This window comes from Bos javanicus, chromosome 10, assembly GCF_032452875.1.
Source record: "Bos javanicus breed banteng chromosome 10, ARS-OSU_banteng_1.0, whole genome shotgun sequence".
NCBI classification, from domain to species: domain Eukaryota; kingdom Metazoa; phylum Chordata; class Mammalia; order Artiodactyla; family Bovidae; genus Bos; species Bos javanicus.
The window spans coordinates 96,161,527-96,178,581 of NC_083877.1; positions in this window are offsets into that span (position 1 = coordinate 96,161,527).

Genomic DNA, 17,055 nt, shown 5'->3' on the forward strand with positions numbered 1-17,055 from the left:
ATAAAAAGTTAAAAAAGAATTGTCACGTGGCCACTCAGTGAGAGTCTGGGGGAATCTGTAGGGAGCTAGCTGTTTTCAGAGAACAATAGGAACATAAAACATTTCCCACTGAAACCAAAGGCAGTTGGTCCTAGGACTGGATTTGATTTAAAATCAAAACATAACACTTGACTCATTTCCATAGTAAGAACTTTTCATTTTCTCATGATGCTTAAGTAAAGCATAATAAAGTTTAAAAAAGCAGTGGAGGATCTTAAATTCAGTAAAAGACCAGTAAGGCTCTTTAAACATTTTAAAACGCTGGGCAGGGTACTTATTCTCTCAGACTCTCAGTTTCTCTATCTGCTGAAATGAAAAACAGAAGGAAAACACTGTTTTCTTTTGAGTTTAATGAATTGTACTCCAAGGCACGTTGTGTTTTTTGGTATTTAACATGCTCAGCTCAGGCCTGGACAATCTCGTGTTGCTACAGTCACTGCGGTTACAATGGCGCTTGCATAGCTTATGATAGAACACCAGGTCAATCACTTGTTGGACAAGTGACCTTGGACTAGGTACTAAACGCCTCAGTGTCTCCATTTTTTTCATTTGTAGTATGAGGATAACAATAGCAGCTATTCCTAAGTGTTGCTTAAAGATTAAGTCAATTAATATGTATTAAGTACTCAGAATAGTTTCTGGAAAAACTACATGCATACATGTTTCTTAAACAAATGTGAGTTTTTACCCAATGTCTGGGAAAGAACCTAGAGTCCATGCTCCACTGAGCTTAGCATAATTGCTCGGAAGTTTTCCTGAAACAAGGATCCTCTAATGCATAACCCTTTTGACTCATTCTTGTTACCTGCCTGATGGTTTCTGCCTGCAGGCATCTGCCTCTGTGGCTCCTGTTTGAACTGTTATACTTCCAACGTCACTGCATTTTAATGAAAGGAAAAAATGAGGCTCTTATATTTTCATAGACTGTCTCTAGATTCTGTGTAGAGCTCCATAACCCTAACTTTGCACCCCAGACACTAACAATAGAGTCAGTCCTGCTCTCATCTGTCTTGGTTTTCATTGAATGTTGGAGTCTAGACTATTAGCACCTAGCCACCTGCCAGGAGGGTTTCAGAAAGGGTGCCTGGAGAAGGGGTGGGTGAAGAAAAAAGCTCTGAAAGGATTCCTATCTGCTTGCTAGGTCTTACTTTCAATAGAGGTATTGAAAAATCATTATAGTAACTCTCAATGGCACTTGCCAAGCACTAGCCTCTGTTCCAAGTGTTTTTCAAGTGTTGATCTTTAGAACTTTGTGAGGTACCTCCTATGACTAACCTGCTTTACAGGAGGAATAAACTGAATCTGAAATCTTAGTGTAATGTGCCAACATCACACTGCTGTGTGCGAGTGAGTGCTAAGTCACTCAGTCATGTTCAACTCTTTGTGACCCCATGGACTATAGCTCCCTGGAATGGAGCTGCCTGCCAGGCTCTTCTGTCTACGGAATTTTCCAGTCTAGAGAATTGCAGTCTAGAGAATTCTAGAATGGTTTGCCCTTTCCTACTCCAGGGGATTTTCTCCACCCAGAGATTCAACCCACGTCTCTTGCGTCTCCTGCATTGGCAGGTGGGTTCTTGGGTTCTTTACCACTGTGCCGCCAGGGCAGGCCAAGCCACACTATTGATAGGTGGTAAAGCAAGATTTCAAAACCAGAACACAGGCTTACACGTGGGTATATACACAAGCAGACAATGCAGCTAGGTAGAAATTTAATTTAAGATAAAATGGGTACCTTGGTACATGGTCTGTGGTCTCAGTTTCACCAAGTAAACTTGAACCCAATACTTGTCTTATTGGCTGTGTGCCTTCTGTAAGATCTTAATCTTTCTGAGTTTCTCCATTTAAATAGAAACTCTCTATAGAAATGAAAAAAAAATATTGCCTTCCTATTGTGATATGAGACAATGTGTATGAAATACACAGTAAATGCTCAAATGATTTTTAGCTATGACAATAAATAGTATTAATAAGCAAGTATGATGGCTATGATGTAAGGAAAATGTCTAAAGCAATGCTCAACTCTTAGCTAGTTATCAATATATATTCATTTCATCTCTTTCCAATAGGATGTACTGACTATCCTCATGACAAGCATGTTTCCATAGCCAAGATTACAGAGTAACCTGAGGAAAACAGACACATTCTCAAGGGAAGAAAAACAAATGGAAATGCAAGAAAAGATCACTTCTTCAGAGAGAACTTTTTAATACTGAAGGAAGAATTTAGTTATTCATATTTAATGGGTGCAAACAAATATTTCAGGATGATGCAAAATTGGAGTCAATTCCTTTGTCTCTTAAGGGGTTTAGATTCTTTTTGAACTGTAAGGTTCTGTTCAATTACTTTCTTTCCATGAGAAGAAAATGATGAGAAAATCTAGTAAGATTTTACAAGGTTTGAAATACCAATACTGAACACAGAAGTCATGCTAAAGTAACTGTCATACCCTGAGGTGAGGCCTCCAGGACCAATTAATGGCAGAGCACTTCCTCAGTTTTCTTGGAATCAATAGACTGGCTTAACTTCACTATGTTATAAAGATCTTTAAAAAGTGGTCTTTGGTTAAATGCGGTTTGGTGTTCATAGCTCACTTCCCCTTCTCGATGCCTTGATATTATGCTGCTTTGTCCGAAGTAGGTACTGATAAATCATATTTATATTCATCATGTTGAAAAGTGAACCAAACACTACCTTTTCTGATACAGTGAACAATCAATTAATCAGGACTTAATTAACCGAGATCATATATTGAAAATCTATTTCAAGCCATTTTCTATCAGCAATTAACCTTTAGAAATCAGATCAGGGTTCTCCACTTAGTGTCTTACCATTGCTGAAATCGAGAAGTCACCCAGACTGTGACTTCCTTTTATTGCTTGAAATCCACTTCCAAGTTCATGTTTTGTTCTGTTTTGTTTTTCTGAAATTCAGTTTCCCTGTGGCTGTAGAACTGAGGTCTCCGCTCTGCTTCTGGCTGTCAGTTGGAGGGCACTGTCAATTCCTAGAGTTTCTCACAGCTTCCTGCAGCCCCATCTCGCAGAGAACCTCTCCTGGGCACTCTTGTGCTATGTTTATTTCCAGTCTCTCTTCAGCAAAGGCCACCACCCTCCTTTAAGAATTCACTTGACTAGGCTAAGCCCACTCAGGATAATTTCCCTTTGCTGCTGCTGCTGCTAAGTCGCTTCAGTCATGTCCGACTCTGTGGGACCCCATAGACGGCAGCCCACCAGGCTCCCCCATCCCTGGGATTCTCCAGGCAAGAATACTGGAGTGGGTTGCCATTTCCTTCTCCAATGCATGAGAGTGAAAAGTGAAAGTTAAGTCACTCAGTCGTATCCACTTCCTTGCAACCCCATGGACTGCAGCCTACCAGGCTCCTCTGTCCATGGGATTTTCCAGGCAAGAGTACTGGAGTGGGGTGCCATTGCCTTCTCCAAATTTCCCTTTGGATTAACTCAAAATCAACTAACTAGTGATCTTAATTGGATATGCAGGACCAATCTACCTTTGTCAAATAACAGAAGCAAATCATGGAAAGAACACTGCTTTAGCAACACAAGTCCTATACACCCTTCAGGAGAGGGGATCAAGTAAGATCTGTGTGCAAGGAAGTGGGCTTCTTGGAGGCCCTCTAGAATTCAGCCAATCACAGGTACCAAGAAAGCTTTGCCAGAATCAGCTTTAAAAGTCAATTGATAGATATAGCGTAAAGATCCTTTAGGGATATAATTAAATAAAGGCACTCAATACTGATTATGGCATTCACTGTTTTCTGGGATTAATTTGGTCTTTATGAGATAAACAACTTGCTCATTAATTTATTTCTTCAACTCATTTAATTTTATTGATTTATCTTTCTTTTCTGGTGTCTTTCTTTTCTATTTATGAAATTAAATTTATAAATATATCTCTAAACAAAGCACTGGCTGCTTCATATCTATTTTGGTATTTCATTATCATTTAATTTCTAATATTTTCTAATTTCCATTATGATTCCTTATTGATCTATGTACAATTTATAAATACATCTTTTAATTGCCGAATATATTCAATCATCTTTTTTTTCTATTTTTGGTTTGTGGTAGTCATAGAACACACTTTGTGTGATTTCAGTGCTATAAAATGTAGTAAAGCATGGCTTAGGTCCTAGTAAATAGGCAACTTGTGTAAACATTACAAATATATTTGAAAATAATGTGCACATTGCTTTTATTGGTTTTTATATATGACAATCATATATCTGCAAATCAGGTGAAATATGTTGATTATAATATTGAATTCTTCCTTTTCCTTAATGAATTTTGACCTTTTACTATATCAAAAATTAAAAGATATGTCACAGTAAATGTGGATTTGGGGTTTGTTTACTGATTTTTTTTTTTAATTCTGTCAATTTTAGCTATATCTGTCTTGAGGCTCAAATTTGAAATGCTAAATGTTCTGGGTGGATTAAATTTTTATGATTGTAAAATGTTCCTCAGTAACTCTGATAGTGCTTTTTATTAGAGACAATATCATAAACTCAACTTTGATAATAATTTAGCTACACCAACCATTTTAGTGTTTACATAGTAACTATATTTTCCTACCTGCTCCTTTCAATCTTTCTGAACTCTTATAATTTGAATATGGTCTTATAAATAGTATGTTAATGAAGTCTTATTAATTCTTTGACACTAGAAACCTTTTGAGGTAAATATAAATGGTTGGTATATATTCATTTATATCTATTTGCTTTTGATTTTCCTCACTAGTTGTTTTTTTTCTCTTTTATGTGTTTGAATTAATTTTGTAGTTGATGATGATGATTCAGTGTCTCACGTTAATAGTTGGTAGCTTTATGCTCCTGTGTTGGTTACAAGACATTCTTGTCTTACTAAAAAATGAATATTATTTGCTACCTTTGCCCTGTTTATAAATAATGCAAGTATCGTAAGACCCTAACTTCATGTTCCATTCTGTTTTGGATTGCAATTCTTTGTATATTGCAGACCTCACAAGGGGTATTGTTATTGTCATATATCAATATCCACTGAACGTTGATCAGATTTGCCCTTTCCTATTATCATTCATTGCTTTCTGCTTCTCAGATCTTCTGTCTGGGATCATATCATTCTGCCTAAAGAAACTAAAATTAACTTTTTGCCAACTCAATATTTTCTTTAGTGTGAATATGCTGGTGACATTCTCTTGGTTTTTGTTTGTGTGAAATGTCTTTACGTTTATTCTCCAGTCATATTCAGTATGGGTATAGACTTCTAAGTTATTTCTTTTTAGTGCCTTCAAGATATTTCATTTTGTTCTAGTTTGAAATACTACTGTTTTGACATCAACTTGAAGTCTAACTGCTCTTCAAACATATTATCCACTTTTTCTGGAAGCTTTTTAATAATTTTCTTTTTGGCTTTGGGTTTAGCAATTTTATTACATGTGCCAAGTGGAGCTTTCTTTTCATTTATGCCTCTTGGGGTTCAAAGGCCTTCTTGAATCTGAAAGCTAATATCTTCCTAGATTTTGGAAAGTTTTGTGATTATCACTTCAAATATTGCTTCAGCTCTATTTTCTCTCTTTTTAAAATTCTGGACACCAGTTGTACATGTATGGAATCTTCTCATATATCTTTTTATGTATTCTTCTCTATTTCCCATACTTTTAATTTTTCATTCTGCAAAATGTTCTTCATAGCCCATTTTATCCTTTCTTTGTGGTTTAATTTGCTTCAAAACATCCTAATTAAGCTTGTCAGATTTATTAGATAAAAATAGAGGATGTTCATTGAAATATAAATTATAAATAAGCAGTGGATACTTTTAATAAAATTATCTTTCAAATATTAGTATTGTCATTCAGTCACTAAGTCAGGTTCGACTCTTTGTGACCCCATGGACTGCAGCACACCAGTGCACTATCTCCCCAAGTTTCCTCAAACTCGTGTCAACTGAGTCAGCGTCATCCAATCATCTCATCCTCTCTTGCCCCCTTTCAAATATAGTGAGAGGAAATTTATATGTTGAAGACCTTAAGCCTAAGAACTCAGGACATGACTGTATTTGGAGGCAGAGCTTTTAAAGAGGTTCAGTTCAGTTAAGTCGCTCAGTCGTGTCCTAACCCTAACCCAACCCTAACCCTAACCCTAACGTGGATTGCAGCATGCCAGGCTTCCCTGTCCATCACCATCTCCCAGAGCATACTCAAACTCATGTCCATCGAGTCAGTGGTGCCATCCAACCATCTCAACCTCTGTTACCCCTTTTCCTCCTGCTTTCAAATCTTTCCCAGCAGCAGTGTCTTTTCTAATGAGTCAGTTCTTCACATCAGATAACCAAAGTGTTGAAGCTTCAGCTTCAGCATCAATCCTTCCTAGGAGTAATCAGGACTGATTTCCTTTATGATTGACGGGTTTGATCTCCTTGCAGTCCAAGGGATTCTCAAGAGTCTTCTCCAACACTACAGTTCAAAAGCATCCATTCTTCAGTGCTCAGCTTTCTTTATAGTCCAAATCTCACATCCATACATGAGTGCTGGAAAAACCATAGCTTTGACTAGGTGGACCTTTGTCAACAAAGTAATGTCTCTGCTTTTTAATATGCTGTCTAGGTTTGTGATAGGTTTTCTTCCAAGGAGTAGGTGTCTTTTAATTTCATGGCTGTATTCACCATGTGCATTACATTAAAGAGGTAATAAAGGTAAAATGAGTTGATATGGGTGGGTTCTAATACAACATAACTAGTATCCTTATCTCAGAGAAGGCTATGGCAACCCACTCCAGTGGAAAACCTGCCTGGAAAACCCCATGGACGGGGGAGCCTGTTGGGCTGCCGTCTATAGGTTTGCACAGAGTCAGACACAACTGAAGCGACTTAGCAGCAGCAGTGTCCTTATTTACAAAGCAGATTCAGACACAGACACACAATGAGGAAAGACCCATATGAAGATAGACAGAAGATAGCCATCTGTAAGCCAAGGAGAGAGGCCTCAGAAAAACACCAAACTTGCTGATACTTTAATCTCGGACTTCTAGCTTCCAGGACTGTGAGAAAATACATCTCTGTTTTTCAAGCCACTTAGTCTGTGTTACTTTTTTATGGCAGCCCTAGCAAACTAATTTTAGTTATTTTTATTTGGACTCTGTATGTATCTGTTTCTATTGTTTGTTCTTTCTCTTGGTTTTCATTCAAGTCAATTCTTGAATGCCTTTTCCCCTTGTCACTTCAAAACACTTTATATATCATTAAATCAAATTTTTCAGTGAAACAGAATTTTCACAATGATTTTTGACATACCGTTTTTGTGAATCCGCAAATAGTAACTGCAAACATTCTCGTAGTTGTTTAGTGATGCATGTGAGAATTTCATCCTTAGGGTACCTTCCTAGGGACGGAATTGTTAAGTCTGCACGAAAACTTTTCTTATTCGGATATGAGCAAAGGTTTCTCTGCTCCTCCTCTGCTCTTACATTATCCTGAGAGGACATGTGGTCTGTTCCTGTTTAAGCTACAGAATGAGCTTGTCTATGTTCAAGCATTTTCAGGGAGAAATAGAAGAAGAGGACAGGAAGTGGTGGTGCTTCTTTGCTCATAGAATGCTTCTTTCAACCACGATCTTGGGAAACCAAAGGTTGACGGGTCCAGGCAAGGTGACACATTCCACCCAGCTCTGTTGAATATGGATGTGAAGTTGCATTCTGCTGACTGGATAGTAGGGTCTCAGGATGCAGCATAGTTGATGTCACAGAATCCACTATGAAGTCATGACTGTCCTACGAAACATGCAAGTTCAAAAGGAAGTTTGAGATTCATTTTGAGAATCGATGCTTTTATTTATTAAAAAGTGATGAAACGAAACTGGAAACAACCCGGTCCTCATCCTCTGCTCCTGCTTGCTGCTCTCGTGTTTTGATAGGCTTCAGAGTTTGCTGTCACTTGGACTCATATACCATGACACCAGTGATCAAGTATCTCACCATAGACTGCTGGCTGCCTGACGGCCTCCACACTGCTCCGAGATGTGATGTCCACCTCTGTACAAGGTGCAGGGTGGTGAACTTTTAGAACTGTTAATAAAGAGTCAATTCTGCTGGACATTTATCTTGCAGGACCTGAGACTACTGTTTATGTGGTAGAGCTGATGTTGAATTTCATTAAAATTCAATCTTTCTGGATTTTTTCATTGTGGGACCTGGAGCCACTGTTTACATAGTAGGACAGATTTTCAACAGTTAGCCAAACTTCTGTCTTTTAATTGTAGAACCTGGGTTTTGAAGTTATTAAAGAGACAGTCAACTGAGTTGGCTTTTTCAAGAACCTGAATTAGTTGTAGACCGGCTCCCTGCCAAAGTCTGAGGTAACCTGGACTTCTTTGCATTCTGTTCATTCAAGTACCTGTCACTCTGCAATGTTAAGACAAGGAGTGTCTTGATTATACCTTTAGTTGTTTCTGCAACAGGAGTGTTGGAGTCTCTACTCTGGCAATCATCATGCATGCTTGCTAAGCTGCTTCAGTTATGTCTGACTCTTGGCGACCCTGTGGACTGTAGCCTGCCAGGCTCCTGAGTCCATGGGATTCTCCAGACAAGAATACTGGAGTGGGTTGCCATTTCCTTCTCCAGGGGATCTTCTTGACCCAGGGATTGAACCTGGGTCTCCTATATCTCCTGCATTGGCAGGTGGGTTCTTTACCACTAGGGCCCCTGGGGAAGCCCCAAAGTATTCTTATGCTAGGCCTATATGACGGAATGGACAGCCTGCATCTAAGCTTTCGATTGAGTCTATTCACACACCAAGATTGAGGAACTGACAGGCAATTGATAAATACAGTGGCCGTCATCACAAGCCTGTTTTCCTCCCGGAAGAGACTGAAGCTTCCGCTGACATTCAGACCAACCCTCTGTCCTGCCAGTGCCATGCTAATCTTGTCCTGAGTCTGCAGACTCAGTCGTGGGCACATCCACAGTGCCCACTGTGGTCCAGCCCTGCGGCTGCCCCTTTGCCAACCACTGCAGGTGGCGTGTTAAGGACAGTGTGCTTTTAGGAACACAGGATGCACGGCAGACACGACGGGGTCCTCTCCCACCAGCATAACCGGATGAGATGACAAGGCCCCAGACAAGAACTGTGTGAAGCTTCTTGATCTTGGTCACCTTCCTCATGGAGCTGCACGGCCTCTCGTCCTTTGCCTCAAGCATAATATCCATGGTGTCCTTGGTTGGGACGACCTGCAGAGCTGGAACTCTCCACCGGTGGTCTCAGGAAGTAAACAGTTTATCCCCAAATAAACGAAGAGATGTCTTGCATCAGAAAGGGGACACAGCTGAAGGTCAAAAGAGCAGCCAGTGGCAAGCTTCAGACAGAGCTATTTTTCAGAGTCATGGATGGAGATGTTTACAGACTTCAGGGCAAGCATCTGGTTAGCTATCAGACAGATCTTTGTAGGTTTTGGGCCTCTTCCCTGGCTGACCTGGCCATGTCTGAGATACTGTTCACAGCCTGCAGCTCTCAGGGCCAGAGGCAGGATGTCAGATAGGGGCTGGGGGATGTGAGACTCACGGTCACCATTTGCCCATGAGTGCACACATCAGTGGGGCTTCCCTGGTGACTCAGAGGTAAAGAATCCACCTAAATGCTAAATGCAGGAGATGCAGGCTCCATCCCTGGGTCGGGCAGATCTCTTGGAGGAGGGCAGGGCAACCCACTCCAGTATTCTTGCTTGGAGAATCCCCATGGACAGAGGAGCCTGGCAGGTCGTTTTATGTTGACATCACTTCACTGGGGTGGGCAAGCAGCCATTCTCTGCAAGCGTCCCTTTCTGTCTCAGTGTCCCACAGAGAGGAGTTCAGAACAACTGAGGGCTGGACAGATGCTGGTGGTTACGTCACTTAGTCCGCATTGCCCCAGATCACCTGGGCACCTGGACCCAGACCATGCCCATTTGGCATGTGGAAAAGCAGAGGCATTCTCCAAGGAGTTTCCCAACAAGCCTGACACCCCGGCGGAGCTTTTAACCCTGCCTCCCCATGGTGACTGTCACCACATCACAGCACTCTGTCTTCATCCCCATGACCAGTCCCTCCGGGTAGGGACACCAGCCTCTGCCTCAAAGACAGCGCCATCAAGCAGAGAGTCCCCTCTGAAAGCTGACCCTGGTTTTTAAATATTAACCCTATTGCCGTTCAATGTTGAACAATGTGCTTGAAAAGTGGCAGAAATGATTCAAGGCTCCGTATGTTGCTATCATGCTCCAGAGATGATTCAGCTTTGCTTCTGACAAATGATCAGGCTAAGGGACTAGCATTCTGAGATCACTTTATCTATTTCTTTAATTTTTAAAAAATGTTATATTGGAGCCTACTTGATTAACAATGTTGTGTTCAAGCGTACAGCAAAGGGATTCAGCTATACATATACATGTATCTATTCATTTTCAAGTTATTTTCCCATTTAGGTTATCATAAAACACTGAGCAATGTTCCCTGTGCTATGCAGTTGTTGATTATCTATTTTAAATATAGCAGTGTGTACTGGTAAATCCCAAACTCCCTCTCTCCTCTCCCGCCTCACCCCATGGTAACCAGAAGTTGCTCTCTAAGTGTGTGAGTTTGTTTTTGATTTGTAAATAAGTTCATTGGCATCGTGTTCTTTAGATTCCACTTGTAAGCAACATCGTATGATGTTTGTCTTTCTCTCTCTGACTTACTTCACTTGGTATGATAGTCTCCAATTCCATCCATGTTGCTGTAAATGGCAATTATTTCATCCTTTCTGTTGGCTGAGTAACAGTCCCTTGTATATAGGTACCACATCTTCTTTATCCATTCATTTGTCAATGGACATCTAGGACTTTAACTCAACTTCAGTCCTTGAAGGTGTCATTCTACCTCTGTTATTTAACCTTTATCCTGCAGGGCTTCCCTTGTCGCTCAGCTGGTAAAGAATCTGCCGCAATGTGGGACACCTGGGCTCAATCCCTGTGTTGGGAAGATCCCCTGGTGAAGGGAAAGGCTACCCCCCGCATATTTTGGCCTAGAGCATCCCATGAACTGTATAGTCTATGGGGTGGCAATGTGTCAGGCACGACTGAGCGACTTTCACTTTCACTTTTATCCCGTAACCCCATCCCAAAGTGGACAGATTTATCTGACTCCACCTTGGTAGGCCTCACCCATGAATTTTTGTCTGTCTCTGCCTGTGAGGCTTCTGAGAGAACTGCTCAGCTTTTCCACCTTGAAGACAACTTTTCCAAGATCAGAAAATGCCACCAGGGAGAGAGTTTCCCAAATCCTAGGCTTATCTCGCCGCTCAACCTGCTTTACCTGGCTCTTAGCCTCATGAGTCACCACTACCTTGATTTTCTCTGATGTTTTCAAGTATTTGATGTTCTATTTTAAAATATTCTAATTATTCTCATTAGAGCTAATTCACAGGTTCCGTTTAAATTAACCTGGTTCAGAATTGCTGAAAATAGAACTATCCTCAATTGTCTTTTCCATCTTAGAAAAATCAGGTAATTAAAAGTCAGTGTTTATCTTTGCATAATCTAGTGTTCTGTGGCTGGAGTGAATCTATGGATAATAAGGAAAAAAGTGTTATTGCCGATAATTCCATAGAGACAGTGATTCCACAACTTGACCAGCACCTTTCCAGCGAGGCATTAAGACAGAAAGGTGCTCAGGACGTCAGCGTAAAAATGAGACTGGCATAAGCTCACTCTCATCATGACAAAATAATCAAACTGACTGAAATCCTTGCCATCTTCGTAAAGATGGTAAAATGGGAGTGTAGTAGTATCTGATAAAATAGCAAAAAACAAACAAACAAAAAAGGACTTCCTGGTAGTTTGAGAGATCCCAAATAAGCCAGAAGGTAATGAAAGTCCTTAGAATGCTGAGGAGACTCACTGGCTTTACATAAGCAAATGAGGGATTTCAAAAGGAAAGACTGGATCCAGAGCTTATGGGTGTTGCTGTCATACATGCCGGGGTTCCCAGGTGGTCCTAGTGGTAAACAGTGTGGGAAACGTGGGTTTGGTCCCCGGGTTGGGAAGATCCCCTGGAGGAGGAAATGGCAGCTCCCTCCAGTATTCTTGCCTGGAAAATTCCATGGACAGAGGAGCTTGGTGTTCTACGGTTCATAGGGCCGCAAGGGTCATACACAACTGAATGACCAAGCACATCATATATATTATTAAATTAGTGCATATTAAAGTCTTTCAGAGATCCAAAAGGAGAGAAACTGATAAATGCATATTTGCCCCCAAAAAGCAATGGATCAAAGAAGGAAAGTGACTTTCAGTCTCTAAAACTTTATTCTAAACTGTAAAAATGGAAAAACACAGACCTTAAAGTATAAGAAAGGACTTGGCACCATCCACCAAGTTTTCTCAAAGCCTTAGTTGTTCTGAGAATCAGCCTCATGGTCCCACATGCTTTTAAATACTAAGTTAAAAAATTACAGAGCATAATATCTTAGTTTCTGGTTAAATATAAACTAAATAGATGTAAAATTGTACCAAAACAAGATTCCTTTATACAGAACAGAACTCCTGCTTTCTGTACTCCAGAAGAATGAAAAAAATAAAAGTCTTCAAAAGAATTTGCAAAGTGAAACCATCAGTAAAGCGTTTTTCCTACATTTGTTGTGGTATTTACTTGGCATTTTAAGCATTTTCTCTTGGTGTGACACATCCATTTTGCACATATGGGTTATTTTATTATTAACACATAATGGAGTAGTTAGACAGGCAATAGCATTTCATGCCTAAGCATGTGAAAATTAATCTACCCTTTCAAATAAATCCATATTCATTCTATAAATTCTGCTTCCTCTTTCTAATTCCCAGACCTGTGCTTTATGTTAGGTTCAAATTCCTTTACACTATACTTTTACATACCATAAATATATATATATACTGGGTTAGTCTTAGGTAAAAGCCTATTTGTTTATTTAAATTATTTTTTAAAACCAGTAATCTTGATAGCAACATAGGGCCACTTTCTAGTTTAAGTTTTTCATTTCTATTCATTTAGTCTTCCATGTCTGATTTGAATGATACCAAAGTTCGTAGTAGTCAAAAAAAAAAAAAAGATCTACAATTTTACTAGAATGTATTCATCCTTTCCACTAAGATTTTGTCTCTAGAAGACCAGCTTTTGATAACACGTAAAGAAATAACAGAGGCAACTGAATCAGTCCTTAAGTCGCTAATACATTATTATCACAGCAGTTTCTCAGATCAGCTGCTATGTTTAAAGGAAAGATTCAGAGAATGAGACTCAGGGTTTGTGGACTGTCATTGCCATGCATTGAAATTACTGGATCTTGAGACTTATATTTTGTTCCAGGTTTAGAAAGCTGAACTCAAACCTTTTGTTCTCCTGCTTAATAGTGCTTTAAAGTATCTTGAGACGTATGAGTTCAGGTTCTTTAACGTGGCATATGGAGCCTCCAACTTACAGCTCATGCCTACTGCTTTTGCCATCAGTTTATGTAACACCACTCAGCGAATTGAACTTGATACCCCGTCTGTTGCTTGCTTCATGGTCATACTGCTCCAGGCCTCCACCTTTGCTCCCTTTCTGCCTTTGGAATGTGTTTCTCCTTCATTCTTCAGGAAAAGCTTGCTCATCTCTTTCTTGCTGGATGAGGTATCCCTTTCTCTATTACCATGCGTATTTCTGTATCTCCATGAATATGTCTGGTATGGCAGTGACTATGTTTTATTATAATCACTTATTTTTATGGCTTCCTTTCCACAGACTATGCTGAGAAAAGGGACTTTATTCTGCTTTGTATTCCTTTGATGGTTATTTTATGACTGAAAAGAGTTGGCTTTCTAAGCTGCTGTAACAGCATGCTGCTGTTGCTAAGTCGCTTCAGTCATGTTTGACTCTGTGCGACCCCATAGACGGCAGCTCACCAGGCTCCTCCGTCCCTGGGATTCTCCAGGAAAGAATACTGGAGTGGGTTGCCATTTCCTTCCCCAGTGCACGCATGCATACTAAGTCGCTTCAGTCGTGTCCGGCTCTGTGCGACCCTATGGACAGCAGCCCACCAGGCTTCTCCATCCACAGGATTCTCCAGGCAAGAATACTGGAGTGGATTGCCATTTTCATAGGTGAAAGTCAAAGACTCAATGAGGGAGAAGATATTTTAATTAGGAAACAATGGAGTATGTGATCCTGGTTTTGTTCCAAACATACACTGAGCCCTAAACCTTGCTTCGGAGAAGGCAATGACACCCCACTCCAGTACTCTTGCCTGGAAAATCCCATGGGCGGAGGAGCCTGGTAGGCTGCTGTCCATGGGGTCGCTAAGAGTCGGACACGACTGAGCGACTTCATTTTCACTTTTCACTTTCATGCATTGGAGAAAGAAATGGCAACCCACTCCAGTATTCTTGCCTGGAGAATCCCAGGGACGGGGGAGCCTGGTGGGCTGCTGTCTATGGGGTGGCACAGAGTCGGACACAACTGAAGCGACTTAGCAGCAGCAAACCTTGCTTGACAAGATACTGTACTACTTATCTGCAATGTAATAGAGACACAGTATTTCCCTATTTAATCCTATAGACAAATACTAATAAATAAGTGATACCAAGTTAGTACAGAGCCAGAGATATTAAATATTATGGTGAGTAATGGGAAGTCATTTTGTTGCTACTTTTGAAATGATGTTTCAAAGTGAAAATAATATTTGAGCTAAGGTATTCCAGTAAAAGCGTATGCAATAGATAAGGAGAAAAAAAGTTCAGATATTAAAGTATGAAGTTATTTCATGTGTTAAGAGTAGAAGAAAATTTAAAAAAATGAAAAAATGTTTTTATTATTATTATTATTATTTTGGCTATACCCTACAGCATGTGGGATCTTAATTCCTTTGCAAGGGATTGATCCCCAGCCCCCTGCATTGGAAGCATGGAGACTTAGCCTCCAGGCCACCAGGGAAGTCCTTGAAATAATATTTTTAAAAAGAACACTTATTGTATCTAAAAACAACTCTGAGAATTGAAAGATGGTCTTAGGGGGGCATTCATAGGTGAAAAGTAAAATCTGAAAGAGAAATTCTCAAAATGGTAGCAAAACAGTAGGCATCCTAGAGAGAGAGCATTGAGCCTATAGCAAGTTCAGTTAATGGCCCCAGTATTTTCCTGTCTCTCATTGACATTTAGCGATATCTCCCCATTCTGCCTTTGGGGTGGGCCATGTTACTTGTTTTGGCCAGTGGGACAACAACAACTTTGACCTAAGCAGAGACCTGAACGAGCACTTGTGTATTTCCACTGCTTTTCTTGCCTCTCAGCAGGACCTGCTCAATGATAAGGTTTGTGGAGCAGAACCAAGCCAGTTCAGATTTCTCCATCAAGACCCAGGCATGTGAGAGGACCCCAACCATGGTTAGCAGGCTCCTAGTCCACAATAGATTAATGATAAACTAGAAAAGAAGAGGAGAAGGCAATGGCACCCCAACTCCAGTCCTCTTGCCTGGAAAATCCCATGGATGGAGGAGCCTGGTGGGCTGCAGTCCACGGGGTTGCTAAGAGTCGGACATGACTGAGCGACTTCACTTTCACTTCTCACTTTAACGCATTGGAGAAGGAAATGGCAACCCACTCCAGTGTTCTTGCCTGGAGAATCCCAGGGATGGAGGAGCCTGGTGGGCTACCGTCTATGGGGTCACACAGAGTCGGACACAACTGAAGCGACTTAGCAGCAGTCCACAGGCAGCTGCCCAGAAGGATGAGTCAGAATGTGTCTCCGGAGCCCAACTCAGACAAACATAAAGAGCAACCGGCCTCAAGATTTGTGAGTGAAAAGAAATATGTTTGTTACATAATAGTGAGCTTTTGTACTTGTTTGTTACACAGCATGATTTTGGCCATCAATTACTCATATAAGTATCCTGGGTGCCAAAAGATGTTTTCTGTAAAGGCATGTATGCAAGGTTGAACTGTGTTCCCCTAGATGATACCTGATGTTCTAATCCCAATAACTGTGAACGTAACCTTAATTGCATACATTGTGGATGTAATCAAGCTAAGATGAGGTCTTTAATCCCATATGATTGCTGTCTTTACAGGAAGCAGAAAAGAGGTGTGGGGGGAAGAGAAGACAGTACATGAAGACTGAGGCAGAGACTGGCTTGATGCATCTGAAAGTCAAGGGACATGGAATTTAAAAAGGAGTAGGTACAAGTGTAGGTGTAACAGATTCACTTTTCTGTACAGCTAAAGCTAACACAGATTAAATCGACTATACTCCAGTATCTATTTTTAAAGGGACGTGAAGGATTGCCAAGCACCACCAGAAGCTAGGAGATAAGACTAGAAGAGATTCTCACTGAGGCCCCAGTAGGAATCAATTCTTCTAGAACCTTGATTTCAAACCTGAAGCCTTTAGAACAATGAGGGAATAAATTTCTGTTGTTGGTTCAGCCCCTCAATTTGTGGTATTTTGTTACTGCAGTCCTAGAAAACTAACACAACATAAGATTAAGGAACAATCGCGACAGAAAACTAAAAATTTCTAAAAGAAGCCTAAAACATATGCAGAGTACTTGGCTAAAGCTCAAGAATTCATATACATTAAAAATATTATTCCTGACGTTTATATCAGGGATCCCTATAACCAAGAACATACTTACATTATTTTTCCTGTGAAGATTCAAAACCTGCTTAAAAATACGATACAATCAGAAATTTCTACTCAACTTTCCTCTTCTTTATATAATATAATTTATCTTTCTTATTCTGCTTCCCTTTATTTTATTGAGGTTCTCTATCTTCTTCATAGAAATCCTTTCTCAAAGTCTGAGCTGGAAGCCATGTTTAAGTTCCCATATTCCATGTACTCACAGCTTTGGTGATTTTGCAGTTGATATTTTAATTTGTCCATTTTCTGCCATCAAGTTCCAAACTCTGAATTCAGTGCTATGACTATATTCAGTTCTTAATACAGTGCTGAATATAGTGCCTGGAACAAGTGCTCAATAAAAAAAAAAAAATTAAGTGAATTATATTATTAAT